Raw genomic sequence first — 17,707 nt, forward strand, 5'->3', positions numbered from 1 at the left:
GCTGAGATATCATGCTTACTAGGCAGGTGCAGTAACCACTGTGCCATCTGGGACACAGCATTATCACAACTGTATGACTATCTCAGTATGCTTCACAGCCGATCCACACTCCCAATCAAGTGCCACCTATCTGCAGTCCATGTCAATTATAAACATGTTTGCTACTTAGAGATTCTCACAGGGTTCTGATATATTTGTGCATTCACACTGAAGAAAGTGGATGTATTGCCCAGCCAGGCTTACCATTTATTTGAATGTGTAGTGTCTGTTCCTTTGAAAGAAGAAACACAACGAATATCCATCAGCTGTGTAACACTACATATAAATTGAAGGGGGATTACTGCTATCAGCTGTAGTGGGACATTAAGTGGAATCAATAGCAAGGAGGAAAAGTGTGTCTTGGTCCAGTACACAGTTTCCCTCATCACTGCTGATTCCATGTAATGTACCATTGCAGCTGACAACAGTGATCCCCCTTCAATGTAGTGTTTCCCAGCCGCTGGATATGCTTGGTGGATGTTCCTTCAGAGGAACAGACCCTGAGAATTCATATAAAATCAATACGGTTGAGGTAAATAAGAAGGCACTGAGCCCACATGACGATAAGAAATGTATTTTGGAAATTAAAATAGATACACAATGGATGTTAATCATTACTAACATAAGCAGAATATCCTTAATTTTTTAAAAAGTTGAGTATTTTTAAAATGTTTTCTGTGTAAATGAATGCCATAATCAACAAGATCAACACTGGCAGCAGTTCCAATTAGTTCAAAAAATTTGAGGCACTACAGGTAAACGTGTTGTATAACAATAATGGTTGTGAATATATGAAGGTAGACTTGAGGAGAAAATTTGTGTAGAGCTTCATAAAGAGTTTATGATTATTTTGCCAAATGGAGATTTGAAATTAATAACTGAAAAAATTTTCAATTTTTTGAAGAAAGTCACATTAAATTGAGATACAAAACAACTAACAAACTTAAAAATACAAAAATTAAAGACATTCATAATATAGAATACATGCTTCATTTTTTATTTTTCTTGTTCATGTGTATATTCTTTAAATGGATTCAAGTTTTTATTTATCTTGTTAATGTTTATATTCTTTAAATGGACAACAGCAAACTGTGTATTCAGCAAATGAAAATAAGTAATGTTACAGAATATCATTTAGGTTAAAAACGCTTCACTATATTTTCAGCAACGTTTTTAAACAATTGAAAATTTACGAATAAACCCAAATTCCATTCATGATGAACCCACTTGTTTCCTCAAATAATGGAACCCTCTAGTCTTTTTATTAGCGTCTGAGATAATTTTTTTAATAAGAAAATGTGTGAGCCACAAATAAATTTTGGGACAGTACTACATATTTGTAGGTTCTGTCTACATTTTTTGAGAGAAACAAGTTGAGCATGGAGATACTAGTATGACCTACTTAAGGCTGATATCCTTGTGTGTCTCCTGTCAGAGTTCCATGCATGGGTTCGATGTTTCCACTTTTCTGATCTTTGGAAGAGACACTCTTGTTATATTGATTTTCAGGACACTTTGGCCCAAGTGTCATAGCCTGAAAGGTCAGGCTTCTGTCTGACAGATGGCAGCTGGGGATAATACGCTTGCAGTTGTCTACTTTGTTCAGTTCACTAGAAGCGGAACACAGTTTAAAATTTAATACAGAGAGATGCATTTAAAAGCATAGCGCTTTCAACTTTCCAGTCTACTGCGCCCGGAAAGTGAGCTGTGTGCTTCCGTCGCTGGTCGTTGCAGGTCTGACGTTCGCTAACTACATTTATATAACTTGCCATGTCTCACTACCTCATTCGCTAGTGACGGGGTGGTTTGTTCTCTTATTATCCTTTAAACGATCAGTCCACTTACCTGAGTAGGTTTCACGTTGTCTGCCCCTTCACTCTGCTATGGTAGATACTGATTAGGCTGACAAAAATTCGAGTAAACACTTGCCACGCAAAGGCCACGTAACTCCAGTCCATGGGCAATAGCTGAAAGTTAAACTATTGAAGGCTCGGGTTTGCCTGATTTTTTTAAAAAAATGTCTAAAATTTCCTTTAAATTGTTTTATTGTCTTTAAGACACGGAGACCAGCCAGCAAGTCAGTATTTAATACCCCAACATCAAATATGCAATGTTAGTTACTGTGTCTCTTTCAAGTGGAAAGCCGAATGCAGCGAGGAGATATTTAGTTCGACGCGATATTTTGAGCGTTTAACAGTCATTGCGAGTTAACAGGTTCAGTCGTTCACTTGGCTTTTTGTAAAGAAGTGCTCACCATAATGTCTCATAACCTGCACGAAACAAGTTACGCAGAGGTTTTGTACAACATGAAGTGTTCACACGAGAATATATCCTAACATGAAGCACTAAGGGACCTCAAACTTTCACAAAATACTGAATACTGTAATCGCCTTTCGTCGACGACACAAGAGTGAATAAAACGAGTGATTTCTTCATTTGAGTACAAATTTGATCAGCGCAGTATAACGTTGGTGTTTACTTAAAGACAGCTGCTGAGCGACTATGTCGACTCATAGATGTGAGGTAACAAAGCCTTACTCAAACACGCGGAAAATGCTGAATTCCGATTGGCTAGTATGTTAAGCAGGGAATCAGATCACCTAGTTCGCTTCTATATTCTCGGTATTTCTGTCAGCCAATCAGATTACCATAGGAGATTTAGACTAGAAATCTCTTACTTCCAATATTTAATGAAATTTAATGGAAACAAAATACAACTCCTGTCCAAATAATTAATTACTAATAAATATAATACTCAACGCCCCTTCTGACTATCAAGCTCACTCAGACATACATCACAAATTGCCCTATTGCACAACCTTCTCACTCTTACATTTATATAATTTTCACAAAACATCACATTCTCACTTCAGGTATGTCCTCCATTCACTCTCTCCATACCTCCAAAACACTCACACAACCAGAACACGATGATCTAATAGTACTGAAAGTACTTTTAATTACCTCAGAAATCTGTGGGGATGAAACTAAAGAAAATTCCAGAAAATTAGTTTATGTAAACGTATCCTCTTGACTGTAAATTCAGCTGATACTACAGATGAATACATTACAGTCTGTAACTCAATTTCATAGTGCCAGTTCGGTTATTATGTGTTTCAGGTAAAAATTTGTATCTTAGAAAGTGTTGAAGTTGTTTATTTGAAATTTTAACAGTCTGATTGTGTTATCCATAGAATCTGGTAGACTAAATATGAAAAAGATCGGTTAATATTTAATAGTATTTCTTCAGATTCATAGAGACAATATATATGTATGATTGCATGTGGCATTAGGCAAGTACACGGTTCACTCAGTCCTGTAGTTAGCATAAGAAGTGCCAGTGTGCTCAAAATTTAATATCCTCCACGCCCCACGGCAAACGATGCTATCATTGCAAGGTGTCAACTCATGATAACTTGCATTGTAGTTGCAATGCTCTCTGGCTTCGGTTGTACTTTAAACTTTAATTGTTACAGTTCCCCTGCCAGAAGCTTAAATCAATAAACAAATAGACTAATCTTAAATTGTTGCTGGTTTTCCAGGCATTACATGCACAAGTTATTATAACTTGGGTTCTGTGATTTTTTACTGTCATTGGGTTTAGGAAGTGTTTCTATACACACGTGTCTGTATGCATATGCAGCGAACACGATATGTGCTATTTTAATTGTGATTCTGATGCTGCCATTAATTATCAATTAAGTACCTGTTCTATGGTGTTTCATCGGTAATTATTGACTACAGTTATTTAAGTTGGATGTATATAGTATTAGTAGCTCTTTCATAGAGCGTTATCTCCTCTTCTGGATTTATAATTTTTGAATAAGTCTCAGAAATTGTTTCTTCTATTTATGATCAAGTTCTGTTAGCCATTCCCTATGTGTCAGCCTGGAATTGTTTGTTATGATATTTTTATAGCTTTATTTTTATCCATTTCCATATTTTCAACATTTAAAATATTTCAGTTGATATGTACGGTAATACCCTTGACTCACACTCTAAGTGGGGCGGAGCGATAGCCCTTTATATAGAATTAACCTAAGTCAAGTTCCCATTTTACATATGAGTACATAGAAGTTATGTTTATTTGGGACCAGAGACCAAAGAAGAGAATGTAATTTAAAATAATAATATTTAATCATACGTGTAACAACACACGAAATAATTTTACAGTATCATTTTATCCATTGCAACAATGTTAACCAATATTATTGTCATGTAGAAGGATTCATTAAATATAACAAGTTGCTTTAAGAGTCAATTTTTTTTTCTTCTGGCGCAAAATTTCCTCGTACCAAGCTAATGTAAAGATCATACAGGTCACATTTATCTTGTTGCGTACAGCAATTATTCATTCATTTTTTATTTGATCAATAATTTGATCAGCAATTTAAAATTTTACGATAATAGGATTTGACAGACCTTAATACCAAAATCAATTGTGTCACAACATATGCTTCCATGTCACTAGTAACTGATGGTTACGTCAAAGTGACTCCAATCCTGCTTCATTTGTTCAGAGACAAATTGTCTGCTTTATGGCTAGCGGCCATATTGTTTCATTACTTTACTGTCATTCAAAGATATATCCAGATAATTACACTAAATAAAACTTCACAGCTACGATTGCCTTAAATACGTTTTCGGTAAGATTATTTAATTAATTTAACCTGAACGCAGATGGAGGTCTACACATCGTAAAGATTTTAGTGGGCTGCAACCGACTCATCTTCCTTTGCTCACACTTCGACACAGAGCTCAACAACTGGTGTGGACACGTAAGCATCGTTGTTGGTTGGTTCAACAGTGGTGGGGTGTAGTACGGTATGATAAATGTCGATTCCAGTGGCAATATCGAGCTGATAATCTCGTTAAAGTGTCACATATGCCCTATGAAGCTACATATTCTGCGTATCAACAAGGCTGTGTCCAAAACAGAGGTGACTCTATTGTCGTCTGGGCTGTGTTCACAGGGTCGCACATGGACTACTTTGTCCATCTGCAGAGACCCTTGACATTTGCATGTACGACTCTTCTTGCAGACTATTCACGTACAATTCTTATCTTACCTGATGGAGATGCTATGTCTGAGAAGGGCAAAGCAATATATCCCCGCTCTTTGGTTGCAAGCAGGAGTTTTTGTGAACAGCCCAGTTAATTTACGAATTTGGGTTGTTCCCTCAGATCATTGATATTAATTTCAATCGAGCGTTATTGAGATACTAGCAGCTGCATAGGAAATATAGTATACCAAATGCTCATTCCCCAACAGGCTGGATTCAGACAGTTATGTCCAGTACCTTACGGAACACGTAGAGGAAAGGTGTGAGTTCTACTTACGTATAACACCATCAGCATAGAACGTTTATTTAAGAAGCCTACATCGTATTAATGACCATCAGTTCACAAAAATTACTCAATCTCTATTAGAAAACAGAAAGGTTTATGTAACGGTGGTGAAAGGGAAAAGTGGATGGCATCGACGAAAGAAAGACCTCGGCATAGGCAGTGACCTGCTGCCTCACCCCCCCCCCCCTTTTATTCAATCTATTATTGATGATCAATGAACATCAAAGAATCTGGCCATTACCGCACAAGGATATAAATCTAAGGAAGTAGAAGGGATTCTAGAAAACTCGGTAAAATGGTGCCTAATTATTACCAAAAAATTCCCTCAAACCGCCACCCCCCCCCCCCTCCCCCCCCCCCCTTCGTAAAAAGAAACCAAACAAACAGACTAGGCCCTCCACTTTCACTCAAATCAGGCAAATAGAAGGCCGAGTGTCACTTGGAACGACAGAAAGCTGGAACACACAGACAAATCAACGAACGTGGTGTTCGTTCCAGGCTAATCACTGACGTACAGATATCACTGCGAGTAAACCCGCTAAAGAGTTTCCCGCCAGGAACTACATCTTCAGGAAAGTAGTGAGTCGTAAATGGGGAGCAATACAAGCTGTATTAGAAACAACTGACTAAGTACTTGGATTTTCCAAGGTGGCATATGTGTGACAAGTACTGTTCTGATCTGCGCATACAAAAAGTCACTGCAAGCCAAATTGACACATACAGGCTAACAACAGGATGTATGAAACTCACACCACTCTGGAAGCTATGTAAAGTGCCCGGTTCCTTAGCCCCTTAAACCTGAAGAATTGTTCATGAGCACACAGAATAATCTAAAAAGGCATTCAATGACCGCTATCTCGTACGTAGTGCTTCATGCGGACATGGCAGACTTAAGTGACGCAAGTGCAGTGCTGGACGAATCCCTGAAAACCACTCTGCCATATAAATGATGCCAAGTAGCAATATGTAAAGCTGGAAAATCTCGAGATCAATGAATTGCATTAGAACGAGTGTAGTGCCAGTCATGACAAATCTAATTAAATAGGGACTTAAAGACCAAACAGATAAATGCGCAGTGGTAGAGCCCAGGACATACAACATCTTCTACAATGTTCCAAATATCCACGAGATATACGACTGACAACCAAATGTTTGACAGAAGAGAAGTACTGGATGTGGACCAATACTGGTCTGAGAAACGTAAGACGTTTCTCGGAAACTAAAATATTAGTAACTTCCAGCTTAGGGGAACTGCAGTCCACTGTGTCTGAAACTAATGTACTGATCACTCAGAATCAGTTACTGATGCTAAAGACTTAAAAGGTTACCTCCTCGCCGCGCAGACCAGCGCCTTTGACCAGCCTCCAGATATGACGAATCCAAAATAATCACCACAAAATTAATTTAAAAATGACTCATTTCAGTCAATCATACTCATGATCAGAATGTAGGTATTTTTACTGATCATTTCCTGCTGCCACTAATAACTAATCTGTGAAGTACTGCATCATGACATGACATATTGAAGTTTCTTTCCAAAGCGCAGAGCAAGCACCTATAATCATGGGATGATCACAAGCGGTTACGGTAGATGAAGCCTCGTGGGCGTTCGCTGTAGTCCGTTGTTGTGGTCTTCAGTCCTGAGACTGGTTTGATGCAGCTCTCCATGCTACTCTATCCTGTGCAAGATTCTTCATCTCCCAGTACCGACTGCAACCAACATCCTTCTGAATCTGCTTAGTGTATTCATCTCTTGGCCTCCCTCTACGATTTGTACCCTCCACGCTGCCCTCCAATACTAAACTGGTGATCCCTCGATGCCTCAGAAAATGTCCTACCATCCGATCCCTTCTTCTAGTCAAGCCACAAGCCACAACCTCCTCTTCTCCCCAATTCTATTCAGTACCTCCTTATTAGTTATGTGATCTACCCATCTAATGTTCAGCATTCTTCTGTGGCACCACATTTCGAAAGCTTCTATTCTCCTCCTGTCCGAACTATTTATCGTCCATGTTTCACTTCCATACATGGCTACGCTCCATACAAATAGTTTCATTAACGACTTCCTGACACTTAAATCTATACTCGATGTTAACCAATTTCTCTTCTTCAGAAACGCTTTCCTTGCCATTGCCAGCCTACATTTTATATCATCTCTACTTCGACCATCATCAGTTATTTTGCACCCTAAATAGCAAAACTCCTTCACTATTTTAAGTGTCTCATTTCCTAATCTAATTCCCTCAGCATCACCCGACTTAGTTCGACTACCTTCCATTATCCTCGTTTTGCTTTTGTTGATGTTCATCTTATATCCCCCTTTCAAGATGTAGCCCATTAAAAGGGTTACGGAAACATCTGCCACGCACATTCCCCGTAGAGCGGAAACAGGACGAGCACACTGCAGCACTATTGGTAGTTTGCGCGAGAAATGTTGTGATGTGCGCCACATGATAACTAAATAACGAGATGAAGTTAAGTGTTACAAACGTGATCTGTGAAATTGATATTTCTACTCTGTTTGTAATATGGTAATGAGAGCAACGAATGTCTATGTTTAAGTTAGTTAATTTCGAAAGTGTCGGAAATGAATTCTTGCTTTAGGTCTCTCTGTGTTTAAGGGCTCGACGAAAGACACAGTCAACTGAAGTCCATCAGGCGCAAATCACAAACGGACCTTTGAGCAGCTGTTGGGTGAACGTGCAGTGTGAGTCTGGAGTTGCCAGAGTATCGTGTGGTGTCACCGCAGACACCACACTTGCTAGGTGGTAGCCTTTAAATCGGCCGCGGTCCGGTAGTATACGTCGGACCCGCGTGTCGCCACTATCAGTGATTGCAGACCCAGCGCCACCACACGGCAGGTCTAGAGAGACTTCCTAGCACTCGCCCCAGTTGTACAGCCGACTTTGCTAGCGATGGTTCACTGACTTCTACGCTCTCATTTGCCGAGACGATAGTTAGCATAGCCTTTAGCTACGTTCTTTGCTACGACCTAGCAAGGCGCCATTATCAGTTAATACTGATATTGTACATCATGTACCGTCAAGAGCGACGTTCGTCTTTAATGGATTAAAGTTAAGTATTCCACCAGCTACGTCCGTATTTCTAAATTCTAATTTCCTTGTCCTGTTCCAGACCTCACGTCAGCCTGCTTGAGCTAAATCGCGTGCCTTTCGGCCTTTCTCTAGTAACACGGTGTTGGCTCTCCTGCCAACCACAACACATCGAGTCAGGCCAACGGCGATATACTCTGAGCAGCCAAAACATTATGACCACTGCCGACAGCGACATTGGATACACCTGGTGGCGTTGTGAGCATGTGACACGGTAACAAAACTATGTAAGTGTAGCCGACACGGACGGGGAATCGTCCCAGCGAAGATATGGGCTGCAAATAGGGAAATCCATTGTAATAAGGAGCTTTGACTAAGGTTCAAATGGTTCAAATGGCTCTGAGCACTATGGGACTCAACTGTTGTGGTCATTAGTCCCCTAGAACTTAGAACTACTTAAACCTAACTAACCTAACGACATCACATACATCCATGCCCGAGGCAGGATTCGAACCTGCGACCGTAGTAGTCGCACGGTTCCGGACTGCGCGCCTAGAACCGCGAGACCACCGCGGCCGGCTCGAAACGTGCAGCGCGCCACCGGATACAGGCCGGTGGGAGCAGTGTTATGCTACAGGCGACATTCTCCTGCGCTTGCGAGGGACCTGTGGTAGTAAACAGAGACACGTTGACAGCTGCGAACCACCTGCGTCCCTTCATGTTTGATGTCTTCTGCAACGGAGATGTCATCGTTTAGAAGTATAACTGTCCGTGCCTCGAAGCCAGAACCGTGCTGCAGTGGCTTGAGGAGCATTGTAGTGTACTCACGTTGGTATCTCGGCGACGAATGGAACCCATTTGGGTCGCTATTGAGCGCCAACACCTTGTACGCATATCAGCGGTCCGTTATTTACGAGAATTACATGAAGTGTTCGTAGATATCTAATGCCATTTACTTCCACAGACCTAACAACAAACTGTCGGACCTCTGATACGCAAAATCAGTCATGTGTTTCGTTACATCGATGGTCAGACAAGCTGTTAAGTAGGTTGTCACAATCTGTTTGGCTCATCAGTGTATTCCTCAGTGTTTCTTAGTTCTTAAAAAGTAAATGGTATTGCTCTGGCGTAACCACAAGTGTCGGAACGAAGACAAAGAATACAAAAGCATAGAAGGCGGTGAAACGACGTCTGCCAGTGGTGCGCTGATTAGAACCGCGCCACGACAGGAGCGACATCTGCAAGAAATGAATAGCTGCACCGCTCCTGCAAGCCTCGGCCGGAAATTTGTGGACATTAGTGGAACGTATTCACGGCGCATAGCACGGCCTAGCAGAGAGTGCTGCAAGAACAGCTAGTTGTGTTCCTTATCGCTTGCTTGTCTGGACTTTGTCTATAGCGACGAACGTAACTGTTTGCATGTCATTCATCGCTTGCGGCTACTACTTGCAAATATCTAACTTAGGTATTGTCAACGTGCTTTATAGAAATAAAACCACTAATCTTATTTACTTGAATTGTTATATATCACTCCCAGAACTCAGTATCCCTTAGGTACCCTATGCGGTACGAGTGGGCAAGACGCAACAGGTATTATCTGATCTATGTCTAAGGTCAGTAACAGCATTGACTTTGAAATGCATATCAGTTGCGGTCTTCTCTTTCAGATGCACACTTAGTTTCTTTTTTACCACTGTGATACTGTAATTGGGCTGCAAACTACACCTATATACCTGCACCTAATATTTTTCTTATTACAGATGGCTAAATTAAAAATAAAAATCGTTCAAATGGCTCTGAAGCCATCAGGCCCCTATACTTAGAACTACTTGAACATAACTAACCTAAGAGCATAACACACATCCACGCCCGAGGCAGGATTAAGCCTGCGACTGTAGAAACCGCGTGGTTCCGGACTGAAGCGCCTATAAGCGCTCGGCCATTGAAGCGAGCTCTCAGATGTCAAGAGAAAATTTAATGTGTTCGATATTGTAAGAAATAGTGACTTTTTTCATTTAAATGGAGAGACGTTCGCAGAGATGGCACGAAACTGGGCCATCAGACAACAAAAAAGTAAAAAAAATCTGATTTAACTGTTACATTACAAACACCGCTGCCGTATTTTTATTCCAGTCTTTTAATTCTATACGGGATAAATAATTTGTTGAAACTGAAACCTATAATATCCTAAACTGAACGAAAAGGCACTGAGGGATAATCCACCCACATTTGGTGACCACCTGTGTCGCACTGCAGTGACTCCATTACATTTCAGCAAACAGACTCAGTGTCGTCTTCATGTGATTCTCATTAAGTGGTGCTTCACTCTGGTACTTGTCTTGTACAGGGTATTCCGAAACTATTGGTCTGGTGCCACCTCACAGCACAAGAGTGTTTATTTCTTTGTGGGATCAGTGCACATATTAATGAAATTAATAAAAGTGCCCAAAGAAATGATGTCTAATTGAATGAATGTTCGGAAAGTAAGCTGAATGATTTTTTTCTTCATTCAAACGCGAAAGGTTGCAGTGTTACGATTAGCGAGGGGGGAAATTGTTGTAGGGTGTTGAGCGTTCCTCGCCAATTGCCTGATGGCGGTTCGCCAGAGCTGGTTGCTCATAGCGTGTGTCTGTGATGGAGTGGCGCATCGGGAAATCAAAATGCCACGACCAAGTGAACAAGGGATGATACTTAATAAAAAAAGCAAAGCGCAGGGTAGCACATGTAGGTTATCCCAAAGCCAAAACCGGCAAGGATGAAGAGATTCTGGTTGAAGGTGATGCGCATCGTCGTTTCGATAGCAAAGGCTTTGTCCACTCGCTACTTGTACCAGCAATTTTGCTTAAACGTCACTGAAAGCCTCCCAAACCCAGTGCCTCGCGTCAGGAAGATCAGTGGAATCTGGCGACTCCATCACTACAATCTATCTTTGTATACCGCCGTCATCGTTAGCGAATTTCTGGCCAGCCACGGTGTGGCAACACTGCCTCAGCCACCATACTGGCCCGATCTGGCACCAGAGGACTTCACTTTTGTGTGGTCACAGGTCTGCTAACTCAGGCTAATCAAAAGTTGATGATGAACTGTTATAAGAAACATGTGAAGTTTTGTCATCAGCACCTGTACGAACAGGAGGCTTAGGTGAGGGGACCCCTTCCTGGAAATTGGTGGATACGAATACAATATGCAGAAGAGTCAAGAGAGAATAATAAGAGTGGACGACGAAGAACGAAGCGCTCGAATTAAATAAGGTGTAAGACAGTAGTCTTCCACCCCTCTGTTCAGTCTGTACATCGAATAAGCAGTGATGGAATTAAAAGAATGTCTGGAATTAAAATTGAAGATGAATGGGTATCAATGATACGACTCGATGATAACTTTGCTATCTTGGGTGTAAGCTAAGAAAATTTAAGTGATATGCTGAATAGAATGATCAATGAATGCAGAATATCCATTGAGAGTAAATTGAATAAAGATGAAAGTAATGAGAAGTAGCTGAAATGGAAACAGCGAGAAACTTAATTTCCGGAATGATGATCACGAAGCAGATCAATTTAAGGAATTTTGGTATCTACGAAGCCAAATAACCAATGACGAATGGAGCAAGGTGGACATAAAAAGCCGCCTAGTACTCGCAAGAAGTTCATTCCTGGACAAGAGAAGTCTGCGAGTATTAAACATAGATCTTAGCCTGAGGAAGAAATTTCTGAGATTGTAGAGTATTGTATGGTAGTGAATCATCGACTGTGGAAAAACTTGAACAGAAGAGAATTGAAGCATATGGGGTGTGGTGTTACAGGCGAATTTTGAAAATGAGGTGGACTGATAAGGTAAGGAATGAGGATATTTTGCGCGGAATCAGAAAGTAAAAGAATATTTGGCAAATACTGACAAGGAGAAGAGAGAACATGATAGGACACCTGTTAAGACATCAGGGATTGACTTGCATTATACTGGGGAGCTACAGAGGGCAAAAACTATAGATGAAAACAGAAATTCAAATACATCCAGCAAATAACTGAGGACGTAGGTTGCAAGTGCTACTCTGGGATGAAGAGTGGCACAGGAAGGAATTTGTGGCGGGCTGCATGACTCAAAAGAAGGGAATGAAGACGGAACAGGTCCTTCTCGAAGTCTCATCGTCTCACCAGTTAAATCCAAGTCTTTTTCGAGTAACTTCTGGGATCAAACACCTGGTACATTTGTACCTGACTAGAGCCTTGCGGTTTGCTTTTACCAAGGCATCCCTTAGATCTTTCCTTTTTATAAATTACAAGAATCATAATAATTACGAGATTAGAAACAGTAATAACACAACAACAGTAAGAGGTGACAGGGTCACACCTTAGAAACAAAAGTCCCTCTTAGATCTACGTCTGTTAGTACCAGATTTGAAACTTCCTGGCAGATTAAAACTGTGTGCCGGACCTAGACTCGAACTCGGGACATTTGTCTTTCGCGGGAAAGTGCTCTGCCATCTGAGCTACCCAAGCACTACTCACACCGCCTCCTCACAGCTTCACTTTTGCGATGATCTCGCCTCCTTCCTTCCAAACTTCATAGAAGGTCTCCTGGCTCAAACGGCTCTGAGCACTATGGGACTTCAGAAGCTGTCCTGCGAACCTTGCAGAACTAGCAATCCTGGAAGAAAGGATATTGCGGGGACATAGCTAAGCCACAACCAGAGGGATGTTTCCAGAGAGACATTCTTAATGAAACTTCCTGGCAGATTAAAACTATGTGCCGGACCGAGACTCGAACTCGGGACCTTTGCCTTTCGCGGGCAAGTCCTCTATCATATCAGCACACACTTAGCTGAAGAGTGAAAATCTCATTCTGCATACCGCCGGCCTGGGTGGCCGAGCGGTTCTAAGAGCTACAGTCTGGAACCGCACGACCTCTACGGTCGCAGGTTCGAATCCTGCCTGGGGCATGGATGTTTGTGATGTCGTTAGGTTAGTTAGGTTGTGGCGTCGCAACTAGTGCGAGCGCACAGTTTTCTATCAAATATTTACTGTGAAATGTAGACAGACTGTAAAGTAGCCATCAGATTAGCATATGTGCTGTAGCGGGCAGATTACCGGTGTCCGTTCGTCTGACGTCACGACCATATGGCATGTCTGTACCGTGAGAATGTAAGACCTGTGCGCTAACTAGCCGCGTGTATAACGTGGAACTTTCATCTTTAATAACTTCTAACTGAGGAACCTGAGGAAATTAAAAGTTAATATACTAGTTTCTGTTATGAATAAAAATAAGTCATCCAAATTTGAGCTTTGAAACCTGCATATTTTGGAAATTAGAAAAATCTTACAGAAAACGCAAATTTCTACAATTTTCGAGTCTAAATAAATACCATTATGTATAGATCACCTTCAGTGACCATCCAACTATGAAACAAAATCATCTTCCGTGCTTTTGTATTTATTTTGAGAATTTTACTTTTAGAAATTCACCTATAACTTTGTTAAAACCATAAATGTTTTGAATTTTTGTGAACAGTTATTTTATATGAGTAGGTGAGAGTGAATGAGTGTGCCTGAGTGAATGAAAGAGGGACATTCGCCATTCTTTGCAAGTGTATAAAATCTAGGTTGGAACTCGCAAGTGTTCAGACGATGTAACCGTGGGAACAGAGTCGCCAGTGGTTCCCCATCTTAGTGAATGTCGGATGTCCAAGAGTGTATGGTATTGTACAAGCAGCCAGAACGTTCGCGAGTATTTAAATAATTTCTGGAAATAAAGTAAAGTCTAGTTTTCCTTTCGGTTTGTTAAATTATACAGTAAATTTTGTGTAACAAGAAATCATGACGTAAATGATTCAGAAGTCATGACTGGTGCGTGCTAGATTTTGGCGCGAGGCGCACCCAAAGAGTTAATTCTGATTGGCTGTGTGATGTGTGAGCCAATGAGATGCGAGGACGGTTAGCAGACTAGGAGAGTGAGTCGCGAGTGGATGAGGAGTCGCGAAGGAACTGTGATCGAGAAGAGACATGCTTGATGTGTCCTCGCGAATAATGTGTAAAATGAAGTCATAAAACGGCTTCATCGGTTCGGTACTGTGCGATTTGAGACTGGAAGAGTCCAGTAACGCGTAGTGTGAGTTTGAGCGAGTTGTGACTTTTCGTTCCGCGAAAGACGCGAGTAACTTTAATAATTAAAAGCGTGGCGGTACTTCGTAAACTTTTACTAAGTGCTTATGGCGAGCATTAACGTTAAAAAACGAACTATTATTGAACATCGACTGCAAACGTGTATGTTAGAAAATCGTCTGTGTTGCAGTTAAGTAAATTCCGTAACTTTGAAAGCTAATTCTGGCGGGGTTTGAGTGTGGATAGAATTGTGAACTGAACTTTCTTCAAACGTAGATTAGCGGGCTGATGATCAGGCTTAAAGACAATAAAGAGCTTAAATAGAATTACCAACTTCGCGTTCTCGTTTGAGTAAACAATTACTACCATTCCAATAACTCAATTTATTTAGGAAGATTGCTCATAGATTGTATTTCAGCAAACATGTATCGCGGCCTCCGGTGAGCGGCTATTAAATTGCAGTTTCTTCAACACTGCTTTTCTGCAATTTTTCCAGTAGCTGCTATCAGGAGAGGCGAGTGCAGCAACTACCTAAGAAACGAGGTAGGTGGATTTTCTTTCAGGGAAAGGAAACTGCGCGATAAGAGCCTGACCCGTCGCAAGTGGTGCATCGGCCGGGAAATAAAAATAGTAAATTCCAGTGAATTTCAAAAAAAAGCAGTAGTGACAATTACCGGACAATACAGAAGTGCTCGCTATGTGTAGGAACTGTGTAGCGTACAAATTGATATCGCCACGTGAATAGGAAGGACAGTGAAAGTGTCCGTGAACTGTAATGTGTTGTACGGAACGGAAGAATTTTTCGGTGACTACGCGCCGATTGGAATAGCAGTCTACGACGGCGTCTGGCAGACGACGAGCTACGGAGACTACGCAGAGGCGACGACAGCAGTGGCAGTTGGCAGCGCTGATTCGAGCGGGGGCCCGGAAACTGGTACAGCATTGCAGTGTATGGTGAACGGACCCGCAGTTTCATCTAGCAGCAACGCAGCACGCCGAAGCACAAAGTTAAGTACAGTGCTTTTGAAAACTTTGTGTGTTTGTGGAGTCAAACTGAGAAAAATGGCTGAGTTTCAACCAAGTGACAAAAAGGCGGAACTAAGTTGTGATAGTGGGATGGAGACAGGGGAAAATGACCCCATGAATTTTAGTTTAGACGTGTCTCAACCCAATTTCAGTAGTAGTTTGACTGATTCATCCTATGTTAATTATAGTTTGGAGTCAGATCCAAATATGTCAGTGCCCAGTGAGTTACAGTTACCCATGCCGGTAGTTAATGTTAATAGGGACATTGTATCAGCAAATGAGGGGGCGAAGGATAATGTCGCCAGTATGCTGATGAATCTATTAACTAAGATGAACGTGTTGGATTCCAATATGTCAAGTAAGATGGATTCCAGTATGTCAAAAATGGATTCCAGTATATCAAAATTGGAAACTAATATGTCACAAATGGAAACTAATATGTCAAGTAAAATGGATTCAAAAATGTCTAAATTAGGATCTGATTTAAGTAATGAGATGACTAAAATGGGCGCTGATTTAGATTCCAAAATATCCGATCTCAGAGACTGTTGGAAGCAAGATTTAGCAGTGCTCAGTAGTAAAGTAAATGTTGAAATACAGCAGGTTAAACTAGAATGTACAGAAAATATTGTTCAAGTGCAAAGTGAATTGACGACACGAATCGAACAGGTTACTGAGGATCAACAGCAATTTAAATCCCATGTTGATGCAGAATTAGATAAAGTATGTGAGCACATAAAAGTGGTAGAGAATTCCAATGAAATTAATCATGCCGCCTTAGAATGTAAAGTAAATGATACCAAAATTCGGTGTGAGAAACTTGGAGAGCAAGTTGTAAATAAGGTCAATAATTTAGAGACTCACATAAGCCATTTCAGTGAAAGTGTGAATGAGCAACTTTGTGGGCATGAATGCAGACTAACCAAAGTAGAACAGTGTGTTTCTAACCATAGTGGTAGTATAATTTCCAGTGGAATAATTGAATCTACCGAGGTTGCGTATGTTACCCACAGACAGTTTTTAAAATTTGACCCAAGTAAGAACATGCACCCCAGAGAATTTTGGAACGATTTTGAAGACGTTTTGCCGAAAGTATGGAGCGATAAACAAAAGATAGGCTTTATCACTTCAAATTTGATGGGAGAGGCCAGAGTATGGGGGAATTTAGCCTCTGAAAAATACGCGAAATTGTCAGAATTTAAATTAGCGTTCTTTGAGGAATACTGGGGAAAGAGAAAGCAGATGGATGTTCTTAATCGGTTCTGGTCGGGAGAGAAGTATGACCCCAAGAGAGAGGGCATCAAACGATTTGTTCAAAGGTGGGTAACAACTCTGTCCTACCTTAGTAATAAGTTAGAAACAGAACAGATCATATTAGGGGTAGAAAATAAGCTACCGTGGAACTGGAAAACTAAGATCATATCTGCGCCCCGAGATAACATTGACAAGTTCGTACAGTATTTAGAAAGGGTTGAATCCGTCCAAAAAGAAGAAGAAAACATGAGGAGGGAGCATCGCCCGCCTGCTAGGCAGAATGACAATCGCGCGGATGTAAACATTAATAGGATGGGTGTTCAGAGAGGCGGCGGATACCGTGGCAGTTCACGTGGTAGAGGAAGAACATATGTTAACAGGTTCAATGAACGCGAGCAGTGTGACAGCGGCCGACAGATGTCAGGAGGTGAGGCGGTCAGCTGGAGGCATAGTGATGACGCACCGCGCTCGGAAAACCATTAATTGTCTACGAGTGTGCTGGCGATCGTAGGCAACAGCGTTTAAAGTTAAATCCGCTGGCAAAACCATTCATAAGAAAGCAGCCTGAACGACCACCTAACATAAATGTTGTTGCTACAAAATTTAGGGAGGATAACGTAAAACAGACAGAGATAGTAGCTTTAAGTCAAGTGGAGGTTAATGAACCAATTAACTGTAAGAATAATCATAAGAAGCCACTTATTGAAGAACTAAGTACTAGTTATAAGGGTAATAATCAGAAAGACATTATGCACAGTAAAACTAATGAAGAGCTGTCGGATAGGGGTGAGAACAGTAATAATGGCAGGGTTGTGACTGTGCTTGATAAGATAATTGATGTTGTAGATAGTTACGAAGAAGAGGATAGATTAGAGGAGGAGGTAGAGGTTAATG

This window comes from Schistocerca gregaria, chromosome 6 (genome assembly GCF_023897955.1).
Source record: "Schistocerca gregaria isolate iqSchGreg1 chromosome 6, iqSchGreg1.2, whole genome shotgun sequence".
Classification (NCBI taxonomy): domain Eukaryota; kingdom Metazoa; phylum Arthropoda; class Insecta; order Orthoptera; family Acrididae; genus Schistocerca; species Schistocerca gregaria.